Raw genomic sequence first — 15,920 nt, 5'->3', positions numbered from 1 at the left:
ATTGTTGGTAAGCGGTTTTGTACCATTCTTGATGTACTGCACTCGTACCACTGCCAATGCCAAGGACACTAAGGTCTCTACTAAGGGATAGTGAAATTCACCTTGCGGGGTGGTTGGGTTCTCCACTTGCTCTGCTCAGCAAGTTGAGAAATGGAGCACACTCACATAGATGTACATTTTTAAAGACAAGAGTACCAAGTACATTATGGCCTAGCTTTCTGACCTGTGCATGAAGACCATGATGACTGTTTTCTATGAGGAAGGAATTTAACAGAAAATTGAGGAAGGTACAGATATGGTTATGTTCATTTGCTCTTCTTAAATTTTGTTAGGTTTTCACCACCCTGTAAGGCAGAGGTTGAATCCTAGGTGAGTGTGGTTAGAGGCTATTTGGTTTATCTCAGAGTGGATTGTAGTGGTTCTTCTAAATTTGACTTAGAGGCCAACTTTTTACATTTGAGAGATTTCACATGAAATCTGAAGTTTATATTTTGTTTAAAAAATATCAGAAACCTGGTAATCTGCATGGCAGAAGTCAGCTGGTATCAGTTACCTGTTGTCAGGACTATATATTTTTTAATTTTGCTGTCAGAGTCTTGATTTGCATTATCTTCATTATACCGGCAGACTTTTCAGATTCATCCTCTGTGGGCTGGGGATGGCTTGCATTCTAGTTAATAATCACCAGGGGAGTGAAGTTGATCCTAGAACCCATCTCCTCTGAGGAGTTTGTACTGGCTAGCTTGTCTTTCTTCATAAAGCTGATGTGGTTTGTTCTGGGCTCACACGGAAACTCAGAGCTATCCAGAGGGATTGTGTATAAGCTAAAGTGCCACCCATTTTCCCACTCAACTGCTCATGGCCACAATTGTGCTTCTATTCTCATGGTCTGAAGTGTCCCTTAGAAAGAGAATATGATGCTGGTAGGATGAAGAATTTAAAAGAAGACATCGTTCTTGGTACCATGGTAAAAATATCTGGAAGTTCTTTTTATATTTTTTCAGACAACTAACATTTATTAAGCCCCAACTCTATGCCAAGTCCTGAACACAGAGTAGTGAATTAAAGGGATAGAAGTATCCATCTCTTCTGTGTTTTACATTCTAGAGACAGAGACAGATTATAAACAACATTATATTAGATGACCTTAAAAATATAGAGGGATTACATATACTGTTGAAGGAGGGAGGAGAATAAAGCTGGAAGTGGAAAGGGATGTATTGGGAGTGGGGGGTTGCAATTTTAGAGGAAGTTGCCTGAGAAGGCCACACTCAGAAAGTGACATTGGAGTCAGACTGGAAGACAATGAAGGGAAGTGCCATGCAGGTGTCTGGGGCCAGAGCATGTGGAGAGCTGCGACCATTCAGGTGAGGGGTGACAGCGAGCAGGACCAGGTTGGGGGCATATTTTGTGATATGTTTTGAGAGTAGAACTGACAAAGTTGTTGGTGGATGGAAGATGACATATGAGAAGAAGAGAGGAGCGAAGGATGACTTTAAGAGTGTGACTCAAGGAACTAAATGAATCGAATTGCCATTAACTGGGCTGGGGAAAAGTACAGTAAGAGCAGGGTAGGCAGGGATAAATATTAGTAGTATTTTGGGGCTATCTTACATTTGTAATGACCATTACGCATCCATATGAATGTTGAGAAGGTAGTAAATTATGGCTACTTCAACTACGCTACAGCCTGAAGTCTATGCCAATTTAAATGTGCTATAGAAAGTTGAAATAATAATTAAGTGTAACCTAATTCTTACACAATTAGGGAAAAATATGATAAAAAAAGAAAAAAGATCTTTTCAACAGTCAGGCAACTTGAAAGAAGGCCAATTTTAATAACCTTCAATTTAACATTAGCTTTTTTATTATTAATGCAAATTTAAAAAATCATCATAAAAACTAAATAGTCATTAGAAATCACCTTGGGCTAAGAGCTGGGAGAATAATTTTTACTCTAATAGGCCCAAAATAAATATTTAATGTGGATAATAGAGACACATAGAGACAATAGTCAGTAGGGAGTACGCATGACTCACAAAGGAGGCATGAAGGTTTTTAAATCAAATTGAAACCTTTTATGATAAAAGTTCTTTGAATTTTTCTATGACTTTTTTGAAGTCAAAGGGCTCCCTAGAAATAATCTCATTAAGCTGTAGTAAGACTAACCAGGACACAATATTATTTCTAATTCATAGAACTGGCTGTGGAGGAAGAGAGGACTCACAAGAGAGCCACTGTGCTTTTGGTGACTAAACGGCTAAACTAGGTTTGGAGTGTGCATTTTTTTTTCATTTTAGGTAAGTTATTTTTATCTCAACTAAATTATTTTCTGTTTTATAATAAACTAACAAACAAATCCTTATTTTGCTTTCCTTAGTGACTTCTAAAGAGAAAGAAAGAGCTCTAAAGAGTCACACACAAAGTTTTGTCATGTTACAGGAAAGACCTGAGCTCTGGCTGAGTACAGCTCAGTTTTCGGTGTCCAGGTGTCATGCTGTGGGCAGACTCAGACGTTCTCTTCTCCAGGTGTATGTGACCAAAGTTTCAAATAACCAAAGCCAACCAATTTCCGTTGTCAAATTTTAGCAAGATATGACACAATATCAAGTGTGGCCAGAGATGGGATTTGTCTGTACCTAATTCTCAATATTTCCTTTAGAGATTATGCACACTCAAACGGGAGAGAGTCATCCAATACACATTTATTGAGCATTTGCTAAACAGATAACTGTGAAGCAATGGGCTTTGACAGAAAGAAGCCTAGTGTGTTCTAAGAATATATCAGGATTCTCTAGTTGGAATTTAGTGGAGAATGTCATTATAAATGACACCTGTGCCATATCTTCTTACCTCCATGATCCCAGAGACAAGAGACCTGCTCTACTAGCCCGTTATTGTGGAACAACCCAAGAAGAGGACTCTTGTTGGCTAAGCTTGTGTCACATCCCATTCCTTGGACCAACCACTGTCACCAGGGACATGGGTTACTATGCTTTGTTGGATCTAGGTCATGTGGCTGGAGGGGCACACACTGTTACTGCAGACACTGTAGACTCACACTGAATTGATAGTATGAGAGCAGACACCTCTAAAGGAGAGAGGAGGTGAGGTGAGTTTTATTAAGGGAAGGGATGCGGAGAAGACTACAGCAATGAATGTCACCTCACAAGTGTCCATAAGCAGGACAAAGAGGGCTTCAGGTGTCAGGAATATTTTCCTGCAGGAGGTTTTGTCTGACCTGGCTTGTTTAAATATGTAAGCTGAGTATTAAAAAATAATAGGATTTCTCTAGGTGTTTATCTGTGTATTTATATGCAGACAAAGAAGAGGTAGGTGGTCCAAGTAGAGAGAGCAGAGTATATAAAGATAGAGAGGTGGAGAAAAAAGAAAGTGACCTACTCAGGGAACTAGGTGTGGCACAATTGGAAGGTAAGGTGATCAGGCAGCAAGGAATGGAGAGCTTTGTGTACTATGGGATGGGAAATCATCTAATGAATGTAGATCAACCAATATTTATTGAGCAATTTTCAGTGCTAGTACTCAGTGTTCTATGCATCCTGTGCATGCTCTTGTATGCATTTCACATGCATTAGCTCATCTAATCTTCACACCAACCCTATGAGGTAAGCAATAGTGATTTAAAAATATTTCACAATTGACATGACATGGTTGTGGTTGTTTACCATTAATCCGAGTGGAATGGATGCCAGCTATAAGGCACCACTACTTAACACTGTTGATGAGTGCAAGGTCTGGATGCAGCCCCCCCCCCCCCATATAATCCTCGCTTTACAGGCAAGGAAGCTAAAGCGCAAGATTGTTAACTTGCCCAAGCACACACAGTAGATGACAGAGGACTCAGGCTCCTCAAAACACAGGGCTCTGGCTCCACACTGCTTGTCTGTAAAGGGAGAATATCAAATTCATTCTTTAGAAAAAGACTCTGAGAGGCTAAGTCTCCTGAAGACAGGGACTGTGTCTATGTTTCTCGTTATATCCCCAGCACTGTTTCTGACGAATTGTAGCTATTCAAAAATATTCATTGAATGAATAGCTAGAAAGCTTATTGCAGGTTTGAGAAGGGCAAATATGACTGAGGCATTAAACCAGATGAGAAAACATTAAATGCTTGAAATATAAAACCAGTTGGAACTAAGGGGGCACCAATTGGGAAATATGAAAGAGGTGAGCATACATAAAATATGTGAGATGTGGGGAGTGAGTCCCACCTTTCTATTTGGTGTTGTCATTCACTGAGATGGGAAGTCCAAGGAGAAGAAGAGTTTATTAGTGATAGTCAAGGTGAGGGTATTGGATAAGAGAAAATCATGAGCACCTTTTGCAGGTGTAGAACTGGAGCATTTGCAGGGCAATTGGATTTGGAATCCAGAGAGAGACCAGCATTTGAAATGTGGATTCATAAGTAGTCAAGCTACAGACAGGTGTAGGTTAAAGGCATGGGGGTGGATGAGATCATTCAACAAAGAAGCTGGAGGATGGACTCCTGGGGCAGGTGAGAGAAGAGTCCAACCAGAGAAGGAGGATAAGTGACCAGCCATATAGGAGAAAAACTCAGAATGTTGTCAGTAAAGTCAAAGTCTGTAGGGGTATCGGTGTGTGTGGCTTCTGAGCAGCTAGGCTCTAAATGTAGAAAGGTAGATAAGTAATAGGTTGATCTGGTATTTGTGTTTTTCTGGGTACATGTGGCTGACTGCAGACAAGTGACTTGAGGATCGTGATGAGAGATGCCGCATGACCTGAAGGCTTGGCAGGTAGGCAGAGTGTAAGTGTAGAAAGGCCTTAAGTAGGAGAAGTTGGTGGAGGATGGGAGGTCTCAACAAACAAAGAGGGTGTGGTGGACACCAAGGAAGTGTAAGGAAAGTGTATTGGTCAGGGTTCTCCAAAAAACAAGAACAAAAAGCAAAATCGAAAACAGAAAACCAGAACCAATAGGGATCTATCTATGTCTCTATGTCTCTATGTCTCTATGTCTCTATGTCTCTATGTCTCTATGTCTCTATGTCTCTATGTCTCTATGTCTCTATGTCTCTATCTATCTATCTATCTATCTATCTATCTATCTATCTATCTATCTATCTATCATTATCTATCTATCTATCTATCTATCTATCTATCTATCTATCTATCTATCTATCTATCATCTATCTAGAGGAATTGGCTCATGTGATTATGGAGGTGGACAAGCCCCGATATTTGCAGGGTGAGTCACCCAACTGGGGACTCAGGACAGCCAGTGGGTTAGTTCCAGTCTGAGTCAGAAGGACAATAACCAGGAGGTGCTGATGATATAGTTCCAGTCCTAAGGCCAGCAGGTTCAAGGACCAGGAAAGGCAGGTGTTTCAGTTTGAATCTGAAGGCAGGAGAATTTTTTTTGCATTCAGGGAGGGTCAGCCTTTTTGTTTTATTCAGGACTTTAATTGATTTGACGAGTCCCATCCATATTGAGGAACACCATCTGCTTTACTCAGTCTGCTAATTTAAATGTTAATCTCATTCAAAAATAAGTAAATAAATAAAATCTCAAAGAAAAACACAGAATAATATTTGGCCAAGTATCTGGGTACCCTATGGCCCAGTCAAGTTGATATACAAAATTAATCACTTAGGAAGTGATCTATTTATTTCAGATCCTCTGTCACTTCTCTGGTCTTTCCGGCCTTGACCTTCTGGCTTCTGGTTCCCACTTCAGCTCCTGCCTTTGGCCATGGACTACAAAAACCGAATCTGCTCACTAGAATTGTGGTGGGAAATTTCTGTGCAGATTGGGATTGTGACCTCGGAGCTGGGACTGACTTCTGACCCAGCTGTACGAAGAATGTTTTCTGGAAAGGACCTGCTATTAAGAGAGCTATCTGTAAGTATTGCTGCAGTTACATAATTTGTGCCCAATACACAATCCCACAGGGAAAATCAAGGATGAACTCATTCCTCAGAACACGTGAGGACCAAGGAAAGACTGCAGGTTTGTTACTTTGTTGCCACCCTTTCAGTGAGACTGAAGGAACAGGTAACAGATGCCGGCTGTGTGCAGGTGCACACTGAATTGCCTGATATAAATGTACTTGCTAGGCAGTACCTAGAGAATAGTTACGACTGGGCCTCTTATTTCCTGAGCAGAGCAGTACGAATGGAAATAATGGAGATTCTAATAAGTTTGTGGCTTCCGGGTAGTGAATGAATCATGAAATTTGTTTAGTGATTCTCGATACCTCAAAATGCAACAAGATTAGTAAGTAAGCTATTTCTTTTCAGGAGTTAATAAGGTATTAAAAAAAGGCTACCTTCTCTTAGCCTCCAAGGACTGATTTTATAACACTTGACAGAGGCAGTGTTACAAATTGGACAACTTCTCTTTGAAAAGGCCTTGGGAGAGATATACAGTATTATCTTTCTGGAATCTTCTTTCTTTTCTCATTTTGCTTCAGATTGGTTGTATTCCCACCCATACCCACCACTAGGAGATAGACCCCTCCTTTGTATGAACTGCATGGAATTGTAAGTTCTTCGAATATTCTGTAGTGCATTGTTATTCACTTATTTCTCTGCTTAACTCAGCTGTTACATGATTGGCTTGAATTTTTACCTTTTCATGTGTCCGGGATTGAATCCTGGCTACACTTTTTGTATATAATGTATAATCTTGAAAAAGTTATGTTAACTTCTATGTCAGTTCTCTTATTATAAAATAGTATAATAATAAAATTGACCTCCTGGGTTACCATGGAAATTCAATAAATTATTCTCCTAGTTACTGCAATGCTTGGCAAAAACACTAATCTCAATAGATGTTAACTCTAATTTTTATATTGTTGTTCTGAACCTCAAATTCTTTCAGGCTGTCTTTATAGGTATATACTGATTTACGTTTATTGACTCAGTAGTAACAGGATGTTTCCCTAACTGAATCACGTTTTGTTTTCTATACGTGACTGTTTTATATTTGAAAGTGGAAACAGGAAAATCTTGTTTTTCATAGTCTGTCAGATTAACTGAACTGGTGCTTTTAAGAAGAATGAGGTGAGGGAAGAAATATTTGGGTGGTAAACCTCAGTTTCCAAGTCCCATTTCTCAGGTTTCAGCTTTGCAGGAAATCAGTGATTACATTTCTGATCCTGATGACCTTTTTGTTCCTGACTCATCTCAGATGATGCTGTAAGGAAACCATGGCTCTGGTGAATGGGCCTATAATTTACTCTTGGATTCAGTAGTGTCTGGGTTGAGGTTCTTTGAGCACTAACGGCCCCAAAAAGGACAACTCCTAATTGCAAACTATTTAGTCTGTACTCAATTTGGAAACTTGGGAATGTTTAGATATTCAGCTGTTTTACAAGCCAGTCTATTCATGTTCACTGAATGTCTGCTGAATTCTCTGATTTGGTTGAGATAATGTACAAGCTTATGCAACTCTTGCAGAGGTATTGAACAACAAAGCAGTAAATCACATGAGTTGGTCAACTCTGCTTTATATTTTCTAGTAATTCTTCAAACCTTTGTACTGAGGACACACAAATGAATGTGATACCAACTCTTCCCTAGGGGCTCAAGGGCAAATAGTACCTTTGTTAGAAAAATATGGTAGTTAGAATCACCACTTACCCATGTATCCACCCACCCACTGATTCAATAAATAATAATAAAACATTTATGCAAATGAGGCACCAACCTAAGTGTAGGTGACTCAACAATGGACAATATAGATGTTCCCTATCCTCTTAGGATAGAGAGGATAAAACTCATGATAGAGATAAATAAGTATAAATTTATAGTATACTGTAATAAATGCTAGATAAGAAGATCACTTATAATACATTGCGATACACTCAATATAAGTAAAGGGGACAGAGTAATAAAGGTAAAATAATTTTGAAGTGATTTTTTTGGCCCTGGACTATAAAGATCTGAATCCCTGAGCAGAAAAGAATTTTAATCAAAAGGTATCATTTAAGAGAGTTTTTACCTTGGAAGATTCTTTGATTATATAAATTTATACAAAAGCAATTAGGGGTACAGAGAGAAATAGCAATAGAAATGTAGTTGATGTCCTAAGTGAAAGAAAGCCTGCATATTAGACATTGGACTTTGAGTAATTGCAGACTCAAAAAGCTAAGAGTTCTCTATGATGAGCATATTAGCACTGAAAACAGAAAATAGCAAAAATCCCCAAACAAAACCAAAACCAAAACCAAAACCAAAACAAAAACAAAAAAACAAGCTCCCAAACAAAATAAAACAACAAAATCCCTACCTGGATGATGAAAACACAATGAAGGAGATGCAGATTTGGACTTAGACAGGATAGGGCTTCTCTTTTGAGTGGTCTTGGCCAATGACTTCACCAATGTCCTAGAGAGAAGGGCATTTATATTTGCAATTATTTATATTATACTGAACATATTTCTGTTTAGGTAACTATAAGTAATTTGTATTCAATTCACTTAATCATAGGGGGTTATGTTTTCTTAAACATTCTCTCATTTTCCTCATCAGGTCCTGAGTTAAAAAAACACTTTTTCTTGTTATTGGGAAGTACTCAGTCATATGGACCCAGCCAACACTACTGTCCAAGTACCTCAAGCAGGCAGCTCTGTAAAAAGCCCTCATTCAGTCTTGGTACAAGACCTTGAACACTGAGGATAAAGGATCTGTAAAACCAAGGGCTCCCATGGCTACTTATATATCAGAAATGCCCATGGAGCCTGAAGAAATAGTGTGTCTCATCATGGGAGATTCTGATTTAGTAGGTCTGGGGGAAAAAGCTAGGAATATGTTTTTTAAAAGGCTTTTCAGTCCCTGGCTGGGTAGGTTAGTTGGTCACAACATTGTCTTGGTAAGCCAAGGTTGTGGGTTTGCTCTCTGGTCAGGGCACATACAAGAAGCTACCAGTCAGTGCAGAAATAAGTGGAACAACAAACTGGTGTTTCTTTCTCTCTGTCTCTCAAATTAACAGTAGTAATCATCATCATCATCATCAAAAAGCCATCTCAGCTGATTCCGATGTACCTAGACAGCCATGGGGTTGCTGTTCAGAACTATTGTCTGGGGTTAACTGTATGATTTCTCATTTCTTTCCACTTTGTGGTGGATCGCAAATACTAAAATTTAAAAATAGGTTTACATCAATGGCAAGTTAAAATTCTAATATTCTTTCTTTGTCCCACACTCTTTTCTTTCATCTCTTCCACATTTTTCATTGAATCCTAAAATCTGTAGATACATTGTCCAAACCTGGCTTTGAGATAAAAGAAGATAAATAACCAAACCATTTAGATAAATTCCTTACTTATTTGGCCCAATCAGTTTTACTGAAGAGTCTTGGTGTCAGGTAACGATTCACAAGTAAGAGTGTTTTACAACGAACAAAAACACGGTTGACAAAGATGTAGGACAGAGCCATTGGCAATCAAACACATTGTCCCGGTGGCTTTTTCAGACCTTGCTTTTCTGGCCTCTGGTGTGCTCTTATAGTGTTACGCCTCATCCTGTGACTCAGGACTAAGTTTCTATGACCTGGCAGCCTCATTTTGGCCCTTTGTTCTGGCAGTTGCTGGAGGCTTTCCTTCTTGGGCTGGGGCCTCATCTGGGCCACACTCTACCAACTTGGATTTGGCCTATCAGCCTCCTTTGCTCTCTCCTGGCTTTCTTGTACCTTGGCTCCTCCCCTAAGCAAGTAGCCTTTTGGAATTATAGTACCAAACCAAATTTTTTCAGTGTTTGATCAACTTGATGGCCAAATAATTTCTTCCTTATGTTTAGCTGAGATTTCTTGTCATAATGTAACCATTATCTCCTTATCTGGTCTTCTGAGGATCAATAGCTTCTTAGGACCCATTTTACATCTTTTAATTTGTTTACACCCCTTAATAGTATGTGAACAGAGGTAGACTTCTCTAATAAGTGATTTCTCTAAAGAGGAATAGGGGTCAGGTTACTCTAATGTTCCTTTTACCACACTACAGTGACATGCTGACTTCCGCTTTCCTCCCTCATGTCCCCCTATTCCTCAACCTCATACACCTAAGTTGCTAACTTTGATTTTGTTTTTAGTTACAGTGATCTCTGTGCTATTTTTCTGCTTTATTTGCTACTGATAGGTACTTTTTCTTTTTGTTAAATTGTGTATATGTTTTGGAAATAATTTAATTGTGATAAAAGTCATACAGATATATTTTCCATTTTCATTGTCTATAAAAATTACTTATTGTGCAATAATTCATTTATAGCAGAAAGTTATGGTCAGGTAGACTCATATACATTTATGTTGCTCAGAAGCATTATTTGTGGAACAACAAACATTTAAAAGTTTTTTTTCTCTAGCTCATTTTACAGGATGTAAAAATTTCTCCCTAAAATATGATCAATAAGTTTTCCTTGAAATAATTTTGGCGGTGTGATTGGAAACATCCTATGGAGACCTCATACCATAATACTTGCTTTAAGTATAGATAGGAGACATGCTATAATTTTGGCAATAGTCAAAGTAGGTACTTGAAATTGCTTGGTTAATTGATAAAGTCTGCTAAAGAAGGAAATTAAAATATATTTATATGTATACATATATATCTTAAACTTTCAGTTTATTGTATTTTAATTGTATTTTATTGATTATGCAATTACAGTTTTCCCAATTTTCTCCACTTGCTCTCCTCCACCAGCACCCTCTTCTTCCTCAAGCCATCCCCACACCATTGCTTATGTCCATGGCTCATGTGCCTAAGTTCTTTGGCTACTTCATTTCCCATACTGTACTTTACATCCCCAAGGTTATTCTGTAACTGCCTATTTATACTTAATCCCTCAACCTCTTCACCCATTCCTATTGTACAACCATCAAAACCTTCTCCGTAGTCATGATTCTGTCTCTGTTCTTGTTTGCTTAATTTAATTTTAGATTCAATTGTCGATAGATATGTATTGCCTTTTTATTGTTCATAGTTTTGATCCTCTTTTTCTTAAGTAAATTTCTTTAACAATTCATATAATAATTGTTTGATGATGATGAACTCCTTTAGATTGGTTTTTTTGTTTGGTCCTGGAAGCTCTTTATCTGATCTTCAATTCTAAATGATAGTTTTGCAGGATAGAGGAATATTGTTGTAAGTCCCTGCTTTTCATAACTGAATATTTCTTGCCAATCCCTTCTAGCCTGCAATTTTTCTTTGAGAAATCAGCTAACATTCTTATGGGAACTCCCTGTAGGTAACTAACTTCTTTTCCCTTGCTGCTTTGAAGATTCTCTCTTCATCTTTAACCTTTGACATTTTAATTATGATGTATCCTGGAGTGGGACTCTGCATCCATCTTGTTTGGGACTCTCTGTGCTTCCTGGACTTGCATGTCTATTTCCTTCATCACATTAGTGAAGTTTTCTTTCATTATTTTTTCAAACAGATTTTCAATTTCCTCCTCTTTCTCTTCTCCTTCTGGCAGCCACATGATGAGAATGTTGGAATGCTTGAATTTGTCCCAGAGGCTTCTTACACTGTCCTCATTTTTGAGATTCTTTTTTCTTCTTGTTGTTCTGATTGGTTGTTTTTTGCTTCCTTATGTTCTAAATCATTGAACTAATTTTCAGCTTTTTCCATTCTACTTTTGTTTCCCTCTAAATTGTTCTTTATTTCAGTTAGTGTATCCTTCATTTCTGACTGGATATTTTTTATGCTATTGAGGTCCAAAGTTGCTTGAGCATCCTTATAACCAATGTTTTAAACTCTGCATCTGAAAGATTGCTTATTTCTATTTTGTTTCATTCTTTTTCTGGAGTTTTGATCTATTCTTTCATTTGAGCTATATTTCTTTGTCTCCTTATTTTGGAGCCTCCTGTGTTTATTTCTATATATTAGGTAGAGCTGCTAGGACTTCCTGTCTCAGTAGTGTGGCCTAATGTAGTAGGTGTCCTGTAGAGTCCAGTGACACAGCCTTCCTTATTGCCCAAGCTGGGTACTCTAGGAGCACCTTTTATGTAGGGCACCCTCCTCCTGTAATTGACCCTTGGTTACTGTTGCAGATCAGTGAGAGGGATTTACCCAGGCCAGTCAGCTGCAAGGACTGGCTGTGACCACTGACCACCCAACTCCTTGCTTCATAGAGGATCAGCTGTGCAGGGGCAGTGTGGAGGTGCTCCAATGTGGTCTATAGCTGTCCACTGAGTGTGTTGGCCCTGTGTTTCCTAGGCAGTGCAGGCCGAGGTCAGCCACCATCTGTGTTCTGCTTGGGGCTACATTGCCTGAGCTATAAAGCAATCTGAGATGGTTGCTACTTGTTCTGGGCTTGGAAATTCCCAGGTGAAACCAAGCTGTGATTCTAGGCTGGCTGCTGCTAGTGCTGGGCCTGGATCACTTAGCAAGAGGAGCCAGGGCTTGCGGCTCATTGAGGACAGCTATTGCTTATCTGTGATGATTTAGGAAGTTGTGAAGCATGAACCATTCATATGGAAAAAATCTCGGTTAACAGTTTGGGTTAGCTTGTAAATTGGGTGGGACAGAGTCTCAGGGGGTCTTCTGGGTGGGGCAATCAGTGTGAGCCAGGTTGATGGAATCTTAGATATGGCACCCACCTGCCAGCTCTGTGTCTCTGTGGAGCAAGGGCTCAGAAAATGGATAAAGGTCTCTGCCTGTCTTTCTGTCTGAGAGAAAGCTTTCCCTCGCTCCCGTCTTGATCCCACATACTTCACTTTCTCCCTGTATGCCACTGGTGCCTTTTAAGCTGCTACCCCAGTACTGGATCTCAGAGGCAGTGAGTCTGAGTAAGTCTGTATATGAGTTTTTTTAACGGGAACTGCTTGGGACTCTAGAAGTTTCCTCTACCAACTCAATCCCTGCTGGTTTTTGCAGCCAGAAGTTGTGGGGACTTATCTTTCTGGCACTTTAACTCTGAGCTGGGGGACTGGCATAGGGCTGGGACTCCTTGCTCCTGAGATATCCCTTCCAAAGTTTTATCTACCACTTGTGGTTGTGGGACCAGCCTGTTCCATGTCTGCGCCCCTCCCTACCAGTCTGATTGATGTAGTTTCTTTAATTCCACAGTTGTCAGACTTCTAGTCAACCCAATTCCTGACAGTTCTGAGTGGTAGTTTCCTATATTTTAGTTGTAATTTTGATGTGGTTGTGTGAGGAGGTGAGCCGTGTTTACATATGTCACCATCTGCTAAGCTTTCAGTTTAAACTTAGAATTCATGGGTTATCTTTTATTGTGAGGTCCTACTTTTCTTTGCTATGAGTTCATTGTTTGGAGTTTCATGTCCTCATTCTTATATAAACCACCCTCATTAGGCATCATTTACAACATCCAGTTTCAATTTCTTTAAAGTGGTGCAAGATCTTAAAATCACTTGTAAAGTAAACTGAGTGTAGTCTCTGTCTAGATTAGAGTTTTAATATAATTTCTTCCCATCTTTTACAGTTCCTTTACCCACATGTATATGGGCAGAAATTTTTTAAGCAACTCGCTTTTGAGTTTTTTGAGGCATATGACTAAATTTTTATAGAAACAACCTTTTTTTACCTTTATATTTCACTAGTATGCACAATATTTAATATAATTACATAATTCTAATAATGAATACAATGGGCAGGTGCGTATCTGGGGAGGAAGACAAGTGATTCTTCGTAGCTCAGCTGATGGGCACAGAGAAGTTCAGGGGCTGCCGGACAACAGTCTATCCTTGGCCATCAGTTTTTGGGTTTTCAAGATGGACACAGATTGTTAGAGGTAACAAGGTGTCCCAGTTTGTGCCTGTTATCCTGGCTGAATTATTAAGAGCACCCTTTCCACTCTTCGAGAGGTCCTGGATAATAAAGTCTACGATCATCCTAGTGTTGGTTAACCCAGTTAGTCTGGTTAACTGGATGTAAAAAAGTTTCTACTGGATTTGGTTAAGGTTTTATTGTATATAACTGGACAATGCCTGTAATTCCTTGCAAGTGGTTGTTAAGATTGGAGTCATCAAGAAGCTAGAGTTCTTGATTAAGATTGGGAATGGGGCCAGGGACACTGAGTAGCCCAGGAAGCCACTGAGGGGCTGTGATTGAGGTCTTCCCAGGTAATTCTGCTGCAGTGGGGCTCCAGGCTTCTGCTGGGTATACTGGCTCATTCAGGCATGTGGGTATGAGATACAGGTCATTTTCTAAGACACCAAAGTTGACTTTCATTGACTTGGAAATCACAAGTACATCATCTTCCTCTGTGTGTGTGTGTGTGTGTGTGTGTATGTGTGTGTGTGTGTGTGTGTGTGTGGCTGGGGAGTGTGTTGTGTGTTTTTAGCAATGGTAAAGGTGGTTGACTGAAAAATTTTTAAATAAAAGTGTCTCTTTACTTTCTGGCAGTGTTTCTAGGGCTGGTTCTCCCCAGCTTTGCCCATTTTATCCATCTCCGCAGTCTCTTTCCCGCACTCTTCCTTTCTCAGTCCCCCTCTCTCTTGGTTCTCTTGCAACACTGCCTCTCCCTTATCTGGTTCAGAATCCCTAATAGGATGCTGAACAGCAGTGTGTCCTAGTTGTAGAGAAACAACCCTACTACACCTAGCCATGTGATTCTAGAGGACCACTGCTCACCTCCCCCATTCTTCATTTCCCCTCCTTTTATAGGCACTCACTTTTTGTGCTGCATGACTTTTGTATTGGTTACTGAACTGGAGGGCAACTCCAAAGCTACAGTCCCAGAATGGATTAAGCCTGGAGTTGGCTCTAGACCCTGGCATCTGGAGATCTGCTCCTGAGCTATCTAATCTGTGTGGTCTGTAATCAAGTGCTGAGCCTTGTGTGGGGGCAGGAGAGCCAATGTAGAAACATTCATGGGCCTGAAAACTGCTACTATACAAATGCTTTTTAACACTTTGACTCGACTTCAAATTAGCCAGTAACTGAGTATTTTCTGTATAACTAGGTACAGTACTAGTTACTTTTATAAATACTATGACATATAATACAAAAACCATTTGAGCTAATACTGCACACACACGCACACCATGCATACACGCACATTCTTAAAAAATCAGGTAAAGAACTTTTTCTCTGCTTCTGGGCCCTCTGCTGCAACCATGCTCTGTCAGACCATCAGTCAGGCTGAGGAACATCCAACCTTGATCCCCTTCTTTATATTTATTGGAGCTGGAGGTACTGGGGCAATGCTGTATGCCATGTACCTGGCATTGTTCAACACAGATGTCTGCTGGGACAAAAAAGAATAACCCAGAACCTTGGAACAAGCTGGGTCCCAATGAGCAATATAAGTTCTACTCAGTGAATATAGATGACAGCAAACTGAAGAAAGAAGGTCCAGAGTTCTAAATGGAATGTTTTAGTATAAAGCTGCTTAGAATGAAGGTCTTTCAGAAGCCATCCACACAATTTTCCACTTAACCAGGAAATAGTTCCCCTCCAAATGCATGAAATCGTGTTGGTGTATTCTGTTGGGTTTTACACTGATTAGTAAATGTTTGAAACTTGAAAAAAATAAAAATACAGGTAAAGATATTAAAGCCTTGAAGTTAAGAAGAAACTTGCTTATAATCACAAAGACAGCAGGTGAGTGGACTAGGATATGAAGCTGATGCCTTTGACCTGGCATTTCCTTGGTCCAAGCAAACCTTAGTGTTTCTCTTCTGTAAAGACTTGTTCAGAGAGTTTGCTATGCATATATTGTAGGCAAAGAGATTAATGTTATGGCATTCAGATTTTTAAAAACATTGTAAAACCTGTTATTAAATGCAGTCTTGTGAGGAAGCTCAAAATTTAAATGGGGAAGTACAGAGCTGGTCTGAGCAGGTGGAGGATGTCTGCAGTTATCTCCGTTACTTCCCTGCCTCCCATCCCTACGGGCTCTCAAAGCTGGCTGAGGAGCACAGTTTAACAACACTGGGCTACTGTAGTCACAGGTCCATTTAATTCAAACAGCTCAAA

At 39.6% G+C, this 15,920-nt stretch overlaps 1 pseudogene; it reads left to right on the top strand.

The window, feature by feature from the left end:
• Positions 1-15,058: 15,058 nt before the first annotated feature.
• LOC119048892 (cytochrome c oxidase subunit NDUFA4-like) lies at positions 15,059-15,308 on the top strand (annotated as a pseudogene).
• Positions 15,309-15,920: the final 612 nt, after the last annotated feature.

Source organism: Artibeus jamaicensis, unplaced genomic scaffold (assembly GCF_021234435.1).
Source record: "Artibeus jamaicensis isolate MK-2021 breed Jamaican fruit bat unplaced genomic scaffold, CSHL_Jam_final contig_233, whole genome shotgun sequence".
Lineage (NCBI taxonomy): Eukaryota > Metazoa > Chordata > Mammalia > Chiroptera > Phyllostomidae > Artibeus > Artibeus jamaicensis.
The sequence above is the reverse complement of the archived record's forward strand: the minus strand, read 5'-3'. Positions and strand labels throughout refer to the sequence as shown.